Raw genomic sequence first — 17,216 nt, 5'->3', positions numbered from 1 at the left:
CTACCCCAACTTCCGGCCCCTGATCGACGTGTAGGAGAAATAAGTCCTCATGTGGAGTCGAAATAATGGTCAGCACTAAACATTCGTAGACTTCTTTTTCTCAACAACGCGATGCCTTTGTTCATAAGCTGAAGAGTCAGCAAATGAGGCTGGATTCCTCTTATACGTCTCAGCGGATCTGAAGATGGCGTAATGAAACGCCCAACTCGTCGCATAATTAAATTACGTTCAAAACATAGACGGCTGAAAGTCCGAGCGGTCTAAGGCGCTGCAGTCATGGACTGTGCGGCTGGTCCCGGTGGAGGTTCGAGTCCTCCCTCGGGCAAGGGTGTGTGTGTTTGTCCTTAGGATAATTTAGGTTAAGTGGTGTATATAAGCTTAGGGACTGATTACCTTAGCAGTTAAGTCCCACACATTTGAACATTTGAACGGCTGAAAGTGTTTTTGATTTTTGATTTCATACTGAACAGCCGAAGTCCTTTAATCATCTTGTACAAAGATGGACTTCAGAAAAATACTTTTCCCCAGCTTCACTGCGGTTCTAGGCGCTTCACTGCCGAACCACGCGGCTGCTACTGTCGCAGGTTCGAATTCTGCCTCGGCCATGGATGTGTGTGATGTCCTTAGGTTAGTTAGGTTTAAGTAGTTCTAAGTCTAGGGGACTGATGACCTCAGATGTTAATTCCCATAGTGCTTAGAGCCATTTAACTTTTTTTATGAACCTCAGCTTCAAACTAGGGATACCAGTAAAACAACTACTTATTGTAAAAATTGAAGAGGTTTCGGGCACATTTTAGACACCCCGCAGATACACAGTTACGTCCAAGCTAAGTGATCTTATTGTGCTCAGGAGTAGTCTGTTCTGTAGTTTTGTGCGAAGCCTCTGTAATCTGTGGGATATCGCCATGTAAATACAGATCCAACGCCTGCAACCAACTCCGCCTCTTTTACCTAATGAACACTCGAACTCCATAACTTGTTCAAAGCTGTTCCTATCGTCAGTGACCGTACTCCGCAGTATTTGTAGCAAAACTGATATTGTCAATGTTTAATTAAGACTTTATTCACAAATAGTCGATCTGTAACGTGAAACTGAGGACTGTTGTAGTATAAATAAAGGAAACAATACAGATTTGTGATGTAGCGAGAGAAAAGGTAAAAAAACACAAAAATATAACAAACGTCGCTTCAATAATACGTCAAACATATATAAAACATGTTTCTGTTATTCATAAACAACTTTTACATTTATCAATAACAACAGGAAGCTCTTGCCTCTGATTATGATGAAGAACGTTCTGCTGAGTACAAAATTAAAACAATAATTCTATATATGTTTTATGTTTGTTCTTGTAAACTTGCTTTGGTTGCATGGAAGCGTAGAAGTTATGCGATCAACTGATTTTTATTACTTATAAAATGCAATTTACGTTCGATAAGGATATAAAATACATAATGGTCTGACACTGAATGATATGTGGTTCTAATTATGTACAAAACAAACAAATAAAAAATCAAAGAGATGTCGTTGGCTCCCATTTTCTCTCTTACATATTCATTTACGTTTCTTTCCCCACAATTCTACCAATACTACCGGCAATCCTACCATTTTCTACGTCATTTATGTGCTGTACCAAAACTGCCGAACCGTAGTTTTGGTAGAGCGCAACTCTATCCGTAATTCACTTCCGTACAATGCTATGTTCCAAATGTACATTCTCCGAAATTTATTTCTCATATGAAGCTCTATGTTTGATTTCACTGGGCTTCTTTTGCGCAGAATGCTCTCTTTGTCTGTGATAGTATATTTCTCCCATCCTAATTGTCATGCTTAATCTCAAGTACGTTTATTCAAAATATATTTTTAAGATAACAATCACATTTAAACTTTATGCGAATCACAGTTCAATCACTGTAATATGTCCATTTCACCATTGCACGATTTAGTTGTGCGTGAATCTCTGTCGTTTTCGGTTTTCTTGTTGGTTTTTGATACGAAATCAGAACCGACAATATTTAACCAAGTGTAGGAATCTGTTTCTATTTTTCTCACGACACTCACAAAAAAATGTAAATGTAATGGTGAGCCTGTTCCAACAAAGAGTTAAAACGAAATTGAAAAATTTCTCTGTCATTTGTCTTTCTCCAATTCGCATAGGACTCGTCTGCCTATAAAGCTAGGGACTTCAGAAAGTAAATTAAATATATTGTTCCACTATAAGACCTTTGCGCAACAAGTGTTGTGCATTGTCAGGAGAGTCCATGGTCTGAGATCCTGCTGACACAGTTCTGCTGCAGTACGGATAACAGGTGGGGTACGATGCAAGAATGAAATGGTGTGGCATCTGGAAAAGTACTCCATCGATGAATTTCACGGGGCAGTACGAGTCTTGTGAGCAAAATGTCTAAGTTTCAGACTTATTCAGCATGAAATTCTTGGAGTTTGTGGAACAAAGGCAATGTCGTGTCCAGCTACAGCGAAATGGTACCAACATTTTGACCTAGGCGGCACAGACGTGAGGCCGAGCGGTTCTAGGCGCTACAGTCTGGAACCGCGCGACCGCTACGGTCGCAGGTTCGAATCCTGCCTCAGGCATGGATGTGTGTGATGTCCTTAGGTTAGTTAGGTTTAAGTAGTTCTAAGTCTAGGGGACTGATGACCCCAGATGTTAAGTCCCATAGTGCTTAGAGCCATTTAAACCATTTGAACAGATGTGATGCTGATCGGGAAGTCCAGATATTGTACTTCATGTTTTCGGCAAGCAATATCTGTGGGAAAGAGATTTTCCAACAACGAGGACGTTCACACAGCGTGAAGCGTGGCAGCTTACATCGCTCCTGTCTAGAGCCTGTGTACCGGAGAGTGACTCATGCGTGCAGAGTGACAGATGGTCTGAAGCGGGGTCGTGGAGTGCATAGTTCTAATTTTCATCTGCTAGTGGAAGTAGTGCACAGAGACATACAAGAAACAGGTCAAGAGAATGTTTTTGTGAATTGTTCTGTTTATTTCTTGAAGGCTTTTTTGGTTGTTCATGTTTGTACAGTTTTTGCTTTAAGCAGTTTGAATGATGCGTGAATGTGGCCTAAAGTAAATATGTAGATCATTGTTCTACTGATAAACGCTTGGCGTGATAAATTTTTAAGACATTGTGAATGGAGACGATGGGGAATTTTGTATCATAGTATGTTAAGTAAGTCTATGGTTAAAGGAAAGCTAATTCCAGTGCAAATGAAAATAGTTAACAACGTAAAGTATAAACAAAATATCAGATTGTTAAATATTTATTTCGGTAAAAAGTACAGTTCGAAAGTGTGTTATTTGTTGATTGGGTAGTCATGAAAAGCGCGGACTAGCGCGGGAGAATGATGTTTTTCTTATTGGCATTAAAGAAAACTGACCAATCAGAACGGAGTATTCTTCGCGCGTCTTTTCTCTTGGAGATACAGAATGCTTATAGTAGTCTTAAGAGTCGCAGCCCAGCCTTTCAATGGCACGGTCGTGTGTAGTATGAGCTCCGATGGAAGTTATAATTTGCCGGTTTTAGTTGTGCTACATGTTTCAAAAGTGTTTTAAAGTGAAGGCATGTTTATTCCGGTGTGTTTTTTAGAAAGTGCGGATTTTTAATTAATTTTGTGTATGAGAAAAGACAGTAATTCCGCGTGGCATATTGAGCAGATCGGTGACTAAGAACTTGAGTGCAATAGACACCGACAAACTTAATATTATGGCGAGCATTTTTATTTAAGAACAATCCGTGTTAGTAGCTGTTCAGGTTTCGGGAAATACGTTACCATAAACTTGCTAACGTGAATGTAGGGTTTTGTGCATGACTGGGTTAAGATTAGCACGGGCTTGGCAGTGAACGTGTAATTATCAAGGTTCAGAATATACCGAAGTTTTGCCAGTATTCCACCTTTCATTCAAAATTAAGACCTTTTCCCGATTCTTGGAATAGTTACGTTGTATGCATCCTGGTGCGAGTCGCAGTGCGGTAGGTTTCTACTCACAAGGGAACCTCCCCATCGCACCGCTCTCAGATTTAGTTAAAGTTGTCACAGTGGATAGGCCTTGAAAAACTGAACACAGATCAATCGAGAAAACAGGAAGAAGTTGTGTGGAACTATGAAAAAAATAAGCAAAATATACAAACTGAGTAGTCCATGTGCAAGATAGCCAGTATCAAGGATAGCGTAAACTCAGGAGCGCCGTGGTCCTGTGGTTAGCGTCAGCAATTGCGGAACGAGGGGTACTTGGTTCAAGTCTCACCTCGTGTGAAAAGTTTAATTTTTTAATTTCAGACAATTCATTTGTTGCAGTTTATGTGACACACTCTTATGTTTTCATCACTTTTTTTTGGAGTGATTATCACATCTACAAAAAACCTAAATCGGGCAAGATAGAAGAATCTTTTTACCCATTCGCCAAGTGAACAAGTTACGTGGGTCGACAACATATTCCTGTCATGTGACGCACATGCCGTATAGAATATATCAGACATGTTTTCCTGTGGAGGAATCGGTTGACCTATGACCTTGCGATCAAATGTTTTCGGTTCCCATTGGAGAGGCACGTCCTTTCGTATACTAATCGCACGGTTTTGCGGTGCGGTCGCAAAACATAGACACTAAACTTATTACAGTGAACAGAGACGTCAATGAACGATCGGACAGATCATAACTTTGCGAAAATAAAGATACTAAACTTTTCACTTGAGGGAAGACTTGAACCAATGACCTTTCATTCCGCAGCTGCTCACGCTAACCACGGGACCACGGCGCTCCCGAGTTCAGACTCTCCTTGATGCTGCTTATCTTGTGCATGGACTACTAAGTTTGTATATTTTGCTTATTTTTTTTCATAGTTCCACACAACTTCTTCCTGTTTTCTCGACTGATATGTGTTCAGTTTTTCAAGGCCCACCCATTGTGCCAACTTATAACTAAATCTGAGGGGGGTGCGATGGGGAGGTTCCCTTGTCAGCTTTCCTACCAGTGATCTGCTGCAACGAGTTCACAGGTAGGTGCAGGTAAAAGGACGAAAGGAACCGCTCCGTCGCAAGCGATTGTCGAATGACTCTGTGACTAATGAGCGGATCTCTATCATCGAGGAATTGGACGATTAGTAAAACGTTCTGACCGTTGTTCACAGAGATTTACGGACTACATTGTAAAGCAGTCATGTATTGTGTCTCTTTGAAGTGTATTGCAGCTTTCAGTTGAAGTTACTTGGACTGCCATTATAGCGTGTGTTGTGTACATAGTTCCGCGTAGTCAGCGCGTACACAAGTTTCCCACTAGAGCGCGCCCCACTAAGCACAACAGCGCAGGCGCAGCGCTCGTCCGTCTCCGCACTACGAGATGGCGCTGCCATAGAGACGGACCAAATTCTGCTTCCGCCGATCCGCGTATGAATATGTAGCGCAGCCAATGAGATTGCTGCTAACGTAGAACCATTTCTCCTCGCGGATCACACTCGCGCAGTGATACATGAACGCGCGAGGTATTATAACGAGTGTACAGACCTCCGATTAGTCAGTCTGTACCAGTCTATAGTCAAGTTTCATTCTGCGCCTAATGAGATTACCATATTCCTGTACATAGCCGGAAGATAAATGTATAGACACTTTTGTTAAGTATCAGAGATATATGTGAGAATAAGATTAACGTACCAATACCAAAGGAACTTCAGATTGTCAATTGTAAATAGCATCCAGAACCTAGTTAAGTAATTTTTATGCTTGTTATTATTTTAATAAATCTGAAAATTAATCGCCGGCCGCTGGTGGCCGAGCGGTTCTGGCGCTACAGTCTGGAACCGCGCGACCGCTACAGTTGCAGGTTCGAATCCTGCCTCGGGCATGGATGTGTGTGTTGTCGTTAGGTTTAAGTAGTTCTAAGTTCTAGGGGACTTATGACCTCAGCAGTTGAGTACCATAGTGCTCAGAGCCATTTGAACCATTTTTTTGAAAATTAATCAAGTTGTGTTTAAAGTTGGTCACCATCAATCTGCTACTCTAAGCATGCAAGTGGCATTTCTATCGTCTGACCAAACGGCGGAAGATAAACACGCCACGATAAGACCACGAGACATATTGCTGACACTCGTTAGAGCGACAAGTCAAATAATCTGATGGTGTGTGTACCGAAGGTCTTACAGTACGCAAACCACAGCGTGTAACTTCCTTTTCGAAGCCCCTGCAACATTCTCGTGCTATTTTACCTAAGGGGCAAGTTTCAGAATTTGAGTAGGGGGATTAGTGGACCTTTCTCCATCATTCCTGAGTAGCGGTCTGCCCGATCACAGAATAAGGGTTGTGAAAAGTTCTACTGAGTTCTAACGCGTATGTATTTGACAAGAACCTGTTGCGAGATAAAAACATTTCCGACGCTACGGGCACTACAGAATGAGGAAATGAGACGAGAGATGATAATGCTACATGGCGTTGCGACTAGTTAGACGTCATGTTGTTCCCCGCACAGTGGGGTATTCTGGGCAGCGCACGTGTCACCCCTCGGCGACACGCTGGAGGCAGCGCCGGACTCCGCTACACGGAGGGAAATGCGGCGCTTTTCAGAAGGCGAGTTTCCAATTTCCGGCAGCACATCACAGGCGCGTCTCACGGCGACGTTTAAAATTCAAGTGCGTGGCGTCGCTAATTGGACGTGCTTTGTTGCACATCAAAGCTGGCGTCCCCGCGCGCTCGCACTGTGGGCATAACGTGCGAGGCGCCCCTAGCCCGCTCTGTTCCTTCACAGGAGTGCCAAGTGCAGGAGTCGCTCAACACAAACACCATTCCCTGGCCGCCACCCACCCACACGTACACAAACACACACACCGGCAACTTTTCTTTATCGAGGTAATTAATCACCTTCTAGTATGCGATCCTACTGACAAGCAATTTCCTGTTTGCTCCGGGTAATGAAGCCATTTCCCTCCCGCCTTTCTTCACGTGCACCGCTTGCACACTTCGCTGTCGAGGTTATAGAAGCATACTGCTCTCCGCTTCTAGCGAAAACAGTTTGCCGCCTTGTCGTGAAATTTTGTCGAAAGTGATATCAACCGTTACGTTCAGCATTCATACTGCTGTTTCCAGTTTTAGATGAATGTCATCGACAGATGCAGAAGTAACTTCGGGTGTGCCCCAGGGAGGTGTCTAGGGAGCCTTGCTGTTCATGTTTTATATTATTGACCTTACCGAATGTTCAAATGTGTGTGAAATCATCAGTCCCTAAGCTTACACACTACTTAACTAAATTATCCTAAGGACAAACACACACACCCATGCCCGAGGGAGGACTCGAACCTCCGCCAGGACCAGCCGCACAGTCCACGACTGCAGCGCCTAAGACCGCTCGGCTAATCCCGCGCGGCTATTGACCTTACAGAGAACATTAACAGTAATCTCATACTTTTCGCAGATGATGCAATTATCTGTACCGATGAGCCAAAGCATTATGAACACTGTCCGCTGCGACGTTGGATGCCACCTGTCGGCCTTGACGGTCGCAGGTTCGAATCCTGCCTCGGGCATGGGTGTGTGTGATGTCCTTAGGTTAGTTAGGTTTAAGTAGTTCTAAGTTCTAGGGGAGTGATGACCTCAGAAGTTAAGTTCCATAGTGCTCCGAGCCATTGGAACCATTTTTTTGTCGGCCTTGCGGGCACTTGACCCGGTAACAAAAGTATGTAACCGGAGCAGACACCGCCGGGGGTCAGCATAGCGAAGATATGGGCTGGAAATGGGGAAATCCACGGAGCTAAGCGACTTTGACAAAGGTCAGAGTATTATTACCCAGAGCCTGTGAACGAGTGTATTGAAAACGGCGAAGATGGTCGTATGTTCACGTGCAACTGTCGTGAGCATCTACGGAACGATGTAGAAGAACAGTGAAGCTACCACTAGACGCTAAATCGTTGGACTTCCACGAGTCTTCACAGAACATCGGGTTCGGAGGCTTATCTGCTCTGTAAAGTACGTTAGATGGTGATCTGTGGCATTACTGCCGAAAGAGCACAATGTTGGCACACACAAAAGTGTTTCGGAGCACACTATTCATCATACATCGTTGAACATGGCGCTCTGCAGCAGACCACCCCTAAGTGTTCACATGTTGACCCAACGACATCATCATTTACGACTGCAGTGAACATTGGACCATCGGAATTCGACTGTAGATCAATGGAAACTTGTCGGCTCTTCGTTTGAATCATATTTTTGCTACATTAGGTTGATGGTTGTCTTCAGAAACACTATCATCGAGGTGAACGGCGGCTCGAAACGTGGAGCGCGCCACAGACTCAGGCTGGCGGAAGCAGTATTATGCTATGGGAGACATTATTCTGCTCTTGCATGAGTTCTGTGATAGAAATCGAAGCCACGCTGACAGCTACGAAACCCTGCATCCTTCATGCTTGATGTCTTCCGAGATGGTAATGTCATCTTTCAGCAGTCTCGGAGCCAGAACTGTGTTACAGCTGCTGGTGGAGCATTATAGTGAACTCACGTTGATCTTTCGGCGACAATTCGCCTGATGTAAATCTTACGGAACCCATCTGGGTCTATATTGGGCGCCAACATCGCGTACGCAAATCACCGGCCCGTCATTTACGCGAATTACATGACCTGTGCGTAGACATCTAACGCCACATACCTCCACAAACCTACCAACAAACTGTAGGGTCCGTGCTATGCAGAATGTGCGAAAAATGTTCAAATGTGTGTGAAATCTTATGGGACTTAACTGCTAAGGTCATCAGTCGCTAAGCTTACACACTATTTAACCTAAATTATCCTAAGGACAAACACACACACCCATGCCCGAGGGAGGACTCGAACCTCCGCCGGGACCAGCCGCACAGTCCATGAATGCATCGCCCAAGACCGCTCGGGAATGTGCGACTTTGTTCCAGAGACGGAAAAACAAGCTATTCAGTAGGGGGTCATTATGTTTTGCTCATCAATATATAACGTAGTCCGTTCGAACAGGTCTTGCAAGGACCAATGGTACCGACCGGCCTCCGTGTCATCCTCAGCCCACAGGCGTCACTGGATGCGGATATGGAGGGGCATGTGGTCAGCACACCTCTCTCCCGGCCGTTTTGTCAGTTTACTTCTCAATCAAGTAGTTCCTCAGTTTTGCCAACAGCGCTCGGCAGACCGGCTGGTCACCCATCCAAGTGCTAGCGCGGACTGACAGCGCTTAACTTCGGTAATCCGACGGGAACCGGTGTTGCCACTGTGGTAAGGCCGTTGCCGTATAACGTAGTAGTGTCTGTAAACAGCTGCACAAATATCCAGATTTCGAAGTGGTGCCAAGATTGGCAGGTTGCTTTAAATAATCAGAAATGTAAAATTTTGCACTTCAGAATACTAGAAGCATGTTGTATCCTATGACTAATATCATTGAGTCACATTTCCAATCGGTCAGGTCATACAAATACCTAGGTGTAACAATTTCGAGGGATATGAAATGGAATGATCACATAGGCACAGTCGCAGGTAGCGCAAATGAGATACTTCAGCTTATTGATATAATACTAGGGAAATGCAATGAGTCCACAAAAGGAATTACTTCAAAAACACTGGTACGACCCCTCTTCGAATGTAACTCAAGTGTGTGGGATCCTTAACAAATAGGACTAACAGGACTGCACAGAAGGGCAGCACAAATGGCCACAGATTTGTTTCATCCAGAAAAGAGCGTCACGGATATTTTGAGAAAAATGAACTGGCAAATGTTTGGAGAAGATATCCAAACAATCCCGTGAAAGCCTACTTATAGTTATTAGAACCAATTTTAAGTGATGAATCTAGGAATGTACTACAACCCCCTACGTATCGCTCCCATAGTGATCGCGAACACAAGATAAGGCTAATTACAGCGCCCACAGAGGCCTTTAAGCATTCATTTTGTCTTTGCCCCATACGCGAATGGAATGAGAACCAGCCTTAATAACTGCTGCAATGGGAAGTTCCCTCTTCACATTGGTTTGGAGAATTTGATGCAGATGTAGGATCTTTGGACATACAGCGGCCTTCGCATTAACCGAGTTAATGTTGACCCGACACTGCACGGATACCCGGGAAACACTGAAAATCTAAAATACACATGCTTTTTACGGAACCTGCTATTTCGGTTCATAGGTATCGTCATTTAACCACTCGCCGATGTTTTTGTCATCTGCGTCTTCACAAACCAGAAATATATATTCGATACGAAATTATTATTCTTCTTCTTAATCATAACTGTGTACCTCAGGCTTCAATAAAAAATCACCGAACTATGCACGTATAATCCACAAACTAGATGATCCGCAACAGATAACCAAGTGTATGCTGCATGCATATTTATAACACATCGCCTGCTGGCTTCATGCTTGCGCCAATAATCAGTTGAAGTTCCAAGTACGGGAGTTACGCAAAACGACTGCAAGTTTAGTTTGTATAGGAAAAAGTAAATATACATAGTATCTGCTGAATACTATATCAGTACACACGAGAAAGTATGTAAAGAAGAGTTTCAAATGGGACGCACTGTCCATTTTTGTTGTGTTTTAAAATCCAGTCCATACTGTTTATACAGAAAAGATAGTGCAGGTAATCGCTTTACGTATACTATCAACGTATTTCGTTAGACATTTAAATGGCGTTTGCTGAGACGTACCCTATACATTTGAAGCAAGACACGTATTTTTGGCTAAAACGTTACACATTCCATGAGAATCTATAGTTTCACAATTAATACATTCTCAGTTCAAAGTGACATTATCCATATTTTCATGTTTTTTTTCTTAATAACTATTCACTTCGCTGGGCGCTAGGCATTGAGCTGGTACCGTTTTACAGACGCTGTTTTCCGAAAGAGTTCTTGTAGAGACACTTGGCCTACACAGCTCACATCACTTATTTCTTGAACTACTTAAGTAACGATTCTAACAACTGAGAGTATGGAAATGGGTGAAAGACAGATCAAATGACCTTACTTAAATGTTATATTTCGTAGCGAAACTTTTCATAAAAATATGGTAAACATGCTAAATTTTAAAGCAAACTCTGTTTATACATCCAAGTTCCGTCCCGTTACCGCATTCTTAGGCAAGACTCTGTGTTATCTGGATAATGTTACTGCCTCATGAAGAAGAGGTAGTGGGTTCAAGCCCCGCTTCGGGAATGAGTGTCGGTGTTTAATATGCCTTTACAGCACGTCATTGTATTACCATTCAGGAACAGAATTCAATGTAATACAAACGAGTATATATGTGACTGTATGAATGCGTACCAACAATGCACTTGCCCAAACAACGATTATAACGTACCGATATGCAGGGAACAGGGGCTCGAATAAGTAGTCGAAAAACTAGCGCAAACTGAAGGTTTCCTGCAAAAAGTTTCATTGGAAATTACACTATCTGATCGAAAGTATTCGGACACCCCGAAAAACAAACGTTTTTCATATTAGGTTCATTGTGCTGACACCTACTGCCAGGTACTCCATATCAGCGACCTCAGTAGTCATTAGACATCATGAGAGAGCAGAGTGGGGTGCTCCGCGGAACTCACAGATTTGAAAAGTGGTCAGGTGATAGGTTGTCACTTGTGTCATACGTCTGTACGCAAGATTTCCACACTCTTAAACATTCCTAGGTTCACTGTTTCCAATGTGATAATGAAGTGGAAACGTGAAGGGACACGTACAGCACAAAAGCGTAGAGGCCGATCTCGTCTATTGACTGACAGAGACCGCCGACAGTTGAAGATGGTCGTAATGTGTAATAGGCAGACATCTGTCTAGACCATCACACAGGAATTCCAAACTGCATCAGGATCCACTGCAAGTACGGAGTTTAGTTTAGTGTATTTAAAAGTTTATTATCCCGTTGAAAAAACTTAGTTGCCTGAATATCTCGGCAGATAAAAGAAATTACTCCGAAGTGGAACCCAAGAAAACGAACGACTGCTGCAGGAACGGGCACTGACGCTCAATGTAAATAAACATAACGTATTCTGCTTAATTATGCGAAGAAGCCCATTAATGTTCGATTACACTATTGGGAATAAATCACCGGAAGGAATAACAACTATAAAATATCTAGAAGCAACCGTGCGGAACTACCTAACGTGGAACGTTAACATAAAAGTAGTCGTAAGAAAAGCTTATGCCAGTCTGATTGATATTCATAGAAACAATACTAAGGACATTCGCCCGATGCTTCATTATTGCTTTAAATTGGCGACCCTTACAATTTAGAATTAGTAGAGGAGAGTCAAAGAAAGACGCGTCTTGTCGCGGATACCAGAGCTTTACCAAAGTGGACAGAGGAAAATGCTACTACTGAGGCATTGAACATCACGGAAATATTTCCTATTAAATAAAATTCAGAGAGTGTCCAGGAAAAGTCAGTCAACGTATTCCCTTCTTCCACATGCACCGTCCTTCGAAAAAGTTCCGAGACTGATTTTATTCCTTGCGTATAAGTGTAAGCGGCACCAGTGCAGTAACTACGATAGCAGCTGACAACTATCAGTTGTGAACAGCCAGGGAAAAAAGAATCGGTGACGTGGATGCCTGCCGCGACTTGACTGAAATGAAAAAGTCGGAAAATTCTATTTGGGGAAAAAGTCATGATGGGTATCGAGACTTGTCGTTACCACTATGAACCTATCACACAACAAAAAGTACTAGAATTCGCACAAACGGTCAATGACTTGACGAAATAACCGATGTTCCAGCCTATGTGACTCACGAGTTGAACAACATCCCAAAGAAGGACTTCTCTGGCAGTTTCATATGGTTGTTTTGTGCGTTGTACTAAAGTGATAGGAGACTATGTAGAACACCTGAAGCCTTAAAATCACTATCTTAACGTGTGTCTATTTTTTATTAATCTAGTCTCGAAATCTTTTTGACGAAATGACCGAGGCGGGACAATCAGAAGGCTCACCGACACTCGTTCTTCCTACGCATCTCTCTTTCCTAGCGTTAATGTTCTAGCACTGGGTCAGCTCTATTCATCAGTTGGAAAATTTGTTCTACGAGGGGGTGCTGAAAAGTAATGCCTCCGAAATTTTTATGTGAAAACTCTTAAAGCTTTTTAAATGATACAAACGTTAATAACATTCTACCTCTTAATTCTTCATATTTATCTCTGAACATAGTCACCTTTGTGACAAACATATTTTTCCTAACAGTAGACCAGTTTGTTGATAGTGTCACTGTAGAACGTTTGGCTTTGTTGTCGGAGCCACAACCTCACCTTTGCTTGCACCGATTCATCACTATCAAAGTGAAGTCCTCGAAGGTGTTCTTTTAGTTTTTGAAACAGATATATAACGAATGTGGCCAAGTCGGGACTGTATTGCGGATAATCGATGACAGTGAACCCAAGGCGTCGGATTGTTACAGACGTCACAGGTCTCGTGTGTGGTCCGGCATTCTCATGTTGAAGGCGAAGGTGCTCCATGTGTGGACGTACTCTTCTAATTCAAAACTCGATGACAATACTTTGTTTACATGCACCGACATAGTTACGTTACACTCCGCCATGTAACACGATACAATTCGGAGTCCTCTAGCGGAAGAGGGCTGCAAATATGTAGACATGAAGAATAAAGATGTAGAACGTTAATAACGCTTGTTTCATTTAAAAAGCTTTAAAAGCTTCCACATTAAAAATTCTAAGGCATTATTTTTCAGCACGACCTCGTATTTTAATTCTGTGGCCCGATGCCCTCCGTATAGCCACAGTCGGCAGTTAACCTAAGGGAAGAAAGGGTGCGCGCTCTGCCTGTGTGAACTTCGTTGCGTGTGTTATCGTATTTTACCAGTAGGTGTATCCCCTACGTGCAGGAATCGGCCGAGCTCGAAACAAGAAAAGAATCAACCGTATCTTTTGACCAACTACAAAAATAAGGAACCTTATAGGCAGCGTGAAAGATAATCATGGTCTTAGAATATCTGGACTACATCGAATTCCTTGCGTGAGTGGCAAGCAATACATTAGCCTGAAACAGCGTTCCGTCTCCGTACGCTGCAATGAACATACACTATGTGATCAAAAGTATCCGGACACCCCCAAAAACATACGTTTTTCATATTAGGTGCATTGTACTGCCACCTACTGCCAGGTACGTCGCCGGCCGCGGTGGCCGTGCGGTTCTGGCGCTGCAGTCCGGAACCGCGAGGCTGCTACGGTCGCAGGTTCGAATCCTGCCTCGGGCATGGATGTTTGTGATGTCCTTAGGTTAGTTAGGTTTAACTAGTTCTAAGTTCTAGGGGACTAATGACCTCAGCAGTTGAGTCCCATAGTGCTCAGAGCCAACCTAAGATGTTGAGTCCCATAGTGCTCAGAGCCATTTGAACCATTTGAACCAGGTACGTCATATCAGCAACCTCAGTAGTCATTAGACATCGTGGGAGAGCAGAATGGGGCTCTCCGCGGAACTCACGAAGTTCAGAAGTGCTCAGGTAATAGGGTGTCACTTGTGTCATACGTCTGTACACGAGATTTCCACACTCCTAAACATACCTAGGTCCACGTTTTCCGATGTGATAATGAAGTGGAAACGTGAAGGGAAACGTACAGCACAAGAGCGTACAGGCCGACCTAGTCTGTTGACTGACAGAGACCGCCGACAGTTGAATAGGGTCGTAATGTGTAATAGGAAGACACCTATCCAGACCATCACACAGGAATTCCAAACTGTATCATGATCCACTGTAAGTACTATGACAGTTGGGCGGGAGGTGAGAAAACTTGGATTTCATAGTCGAGCGGCTGCTCCTACGCCACACATCACACCGGTAAATGCCAAACGACGCCTCGCTTGGTGTAAGGAGCGTAAACATTAGCCGATTGAACAGTGAAAAAACATGGCGATCCGATGGCAGGGTGTGGGTATGACGAATGCCCGGTGAACGTCATCTGACAGCGTATGTAGTGCCAACAGCAAAATTCGGAGGCGGTGGTGTTGTGGTGTGGTCGTCTTGTAAGTCTTTTTCATGGAGGAGGCTTGCACCCCTTCTTGTTTTGCATGGCACTATCACAGCACAGGCCTACATTAATGTTTTAAGCACCTTCTTGCTTCCCACTGTTGAAGAGCAATTCGGGGATGGCGATTGCATCTTTCAAGGCGATCGAGCACCTGTTCATAATGCACGGCCTGTGGCGGAGTGGTTACACGGCAATAACATCCCTGTAATGGACTAGCCTGCACAGAGTCCTGACCTGAATCCTATGAACGCCTTTGGGATGTTTTGGAACGGCAACTTCGTGCCAGGCCACGCCGAGCGACATCGATTCCTCTCCTTAGTGTAGCAGTCCGTGAAGAATGGGCTGCCATTCCCCCAAGAACCCTTCCAGTACCTGATTGAACGTATGCCTGTCATCAGGGCTAATGGTGGGCCAACAGTATGTTGAATTTCAGCATTGCCGATGGAGGGCGCCACGAACTGAAGTGATATCAGGTGTTCCCCAGGGAAGCGTCCTGGGACCTCTGCTGTTCCTGATCTATATAAATGACCTGGGTGACAATCTGAGCAGTTCTCTTAGGCTGTTCGCAGATGATGCTGTAATTTACCGTCTAGTAAGGTCATCCGAAGACCAGTATCAGTTGCAAAGCGATTTAGAAAAGATTGCTGTACGGTGTGGCAGGTGGCAGTTGACGCTAAATAACGAAAAGTGTGAGGTGATCCACATGAGTTCCAAAAGAAATTCGTTGGAATTCGATTACTCGATAAATAGTACAATTCTCAAGGCTGTCAATTCAACTAGGTACCTGGGTGTTAAAATTACGAACAACTTCAGTTGGAAAGACCACATAGATAATATTGTGGGGAAGGTGAGCCAAAGGTTGCGTTTCATTGGTAGGACACTTAGAAGATGCAACAAGTCCACTAAAGAGACAGCTTACACTACAGTAGTGCGTCCTGTGTTAGAATATTGCTGCGCGGTGTGGGATCCTTACCAGGTGGGATTGACGGAGGACATCGAAAGGGTGCAAAAAAGGGCAGCTCGTTTTGTATTATCACGTAATAGGGGAGAGAGTGTGGCAGATATGGTACGCGAGTTGGGATGGAGGTCATTACAGCAAAGACGTTTTTCGTCGCGGCGATATCTATTTACGAAATTTCAGTCACCAACTTTCTCTTCCGAATGCGAAAATATTTTGTTGAGCCTAACCTACATAGGTAGGAATGATCATCAAAGTAAAATAAGAGAACTCAGAGCTCGAACAGAAAGGTTTAGGTGTTCGTTTTTCCCGCGCGCTGTTCGGGAGTGGAATGGCAGAGAGATAGTATGATTGTGGTTCGATGAACCCTCTGCCAAGCACTTAAATGTGAATTGCAGAGTAATCATGTAGATGTAGATGTAGAATATTACAACCAGCATATGTGAAAATTAATCAGGAAAACGGACATTTATATACTCGTCACTTATTGCGTGTGACACACTTATGGGTTTCTGCATTGCAGTTCACATTTTGAATGAGTTACATGCAGGTGTGTGCTCATGCCTGACATCGTAAATTCTCTGCTGTGTACACGCGCGTGCTCTTTGGATATAAAAGAAAATGAGGCTTTGGGAGTGGAGACCTCCAAGCGTCGAACACCCTAATGACATTGGGAAAAAAATTACAGTTGTCCAATAAGGACCGACAGTAAGGAGGAAAATAGGGGGAGGATCTGGCACCAACTAAGTGGATGAAACAATCGATCCGGTAAGGGCGAGAGGCTGTTGTGCCCTTCTTCTGTGAGCTGCAACCCGCGTTTCTCCCCGTACTTCTGACACGCAGTGACCATTTTAGTGCACTTGCTTCACGACAGCTTTCAGATACTAAAAGCTTAATATCTACTGCCTGGTATTCAATGCCCCTATAGTGCAGATCATACAAATACCTGCAGAAACGATACATGTTTTTGTGGAATAATGCAGTAATTGCAGGGTTCGTAATTAAAGTGGACTAAGTGTATCAACATACCAGGCGTACCGGTATGAAATGAGCGTTAAGATACAAATGTGTCGATAGGGAACATTTGTTGTGAACGAACCTTAATTTTTTTTGTTTGGTTGGTATGACATCTGTCAAAGATACTTAGTATACGTCAAGTCATGCAACAAACAACATCATATGTTTTCATCGTGTTAACAATGTCGAATTTTGTACCAGAAAGTGATGATTTGCGGAAAGCATCAATTTTTTGTTTTCATTTGAAAAAAA

This window comes from Schistocerca nitens, chromosome 3 (assembly GCF_023898315.1).
Source record: "Schistocerca nitens isolate TAMUIC-IGC-003100 chromosome 3, iqSchNite1.1, whole genome shotgun sequence".
Lineage (NCBI taxonomy): Eukaryota > Metazoa > Arthropoda > Insecta > Orthoptera > Acrididae > Schistocerca > Schistocerca nitens.
Note: the sequence above shows the minus strand (reverse complement) of the source record.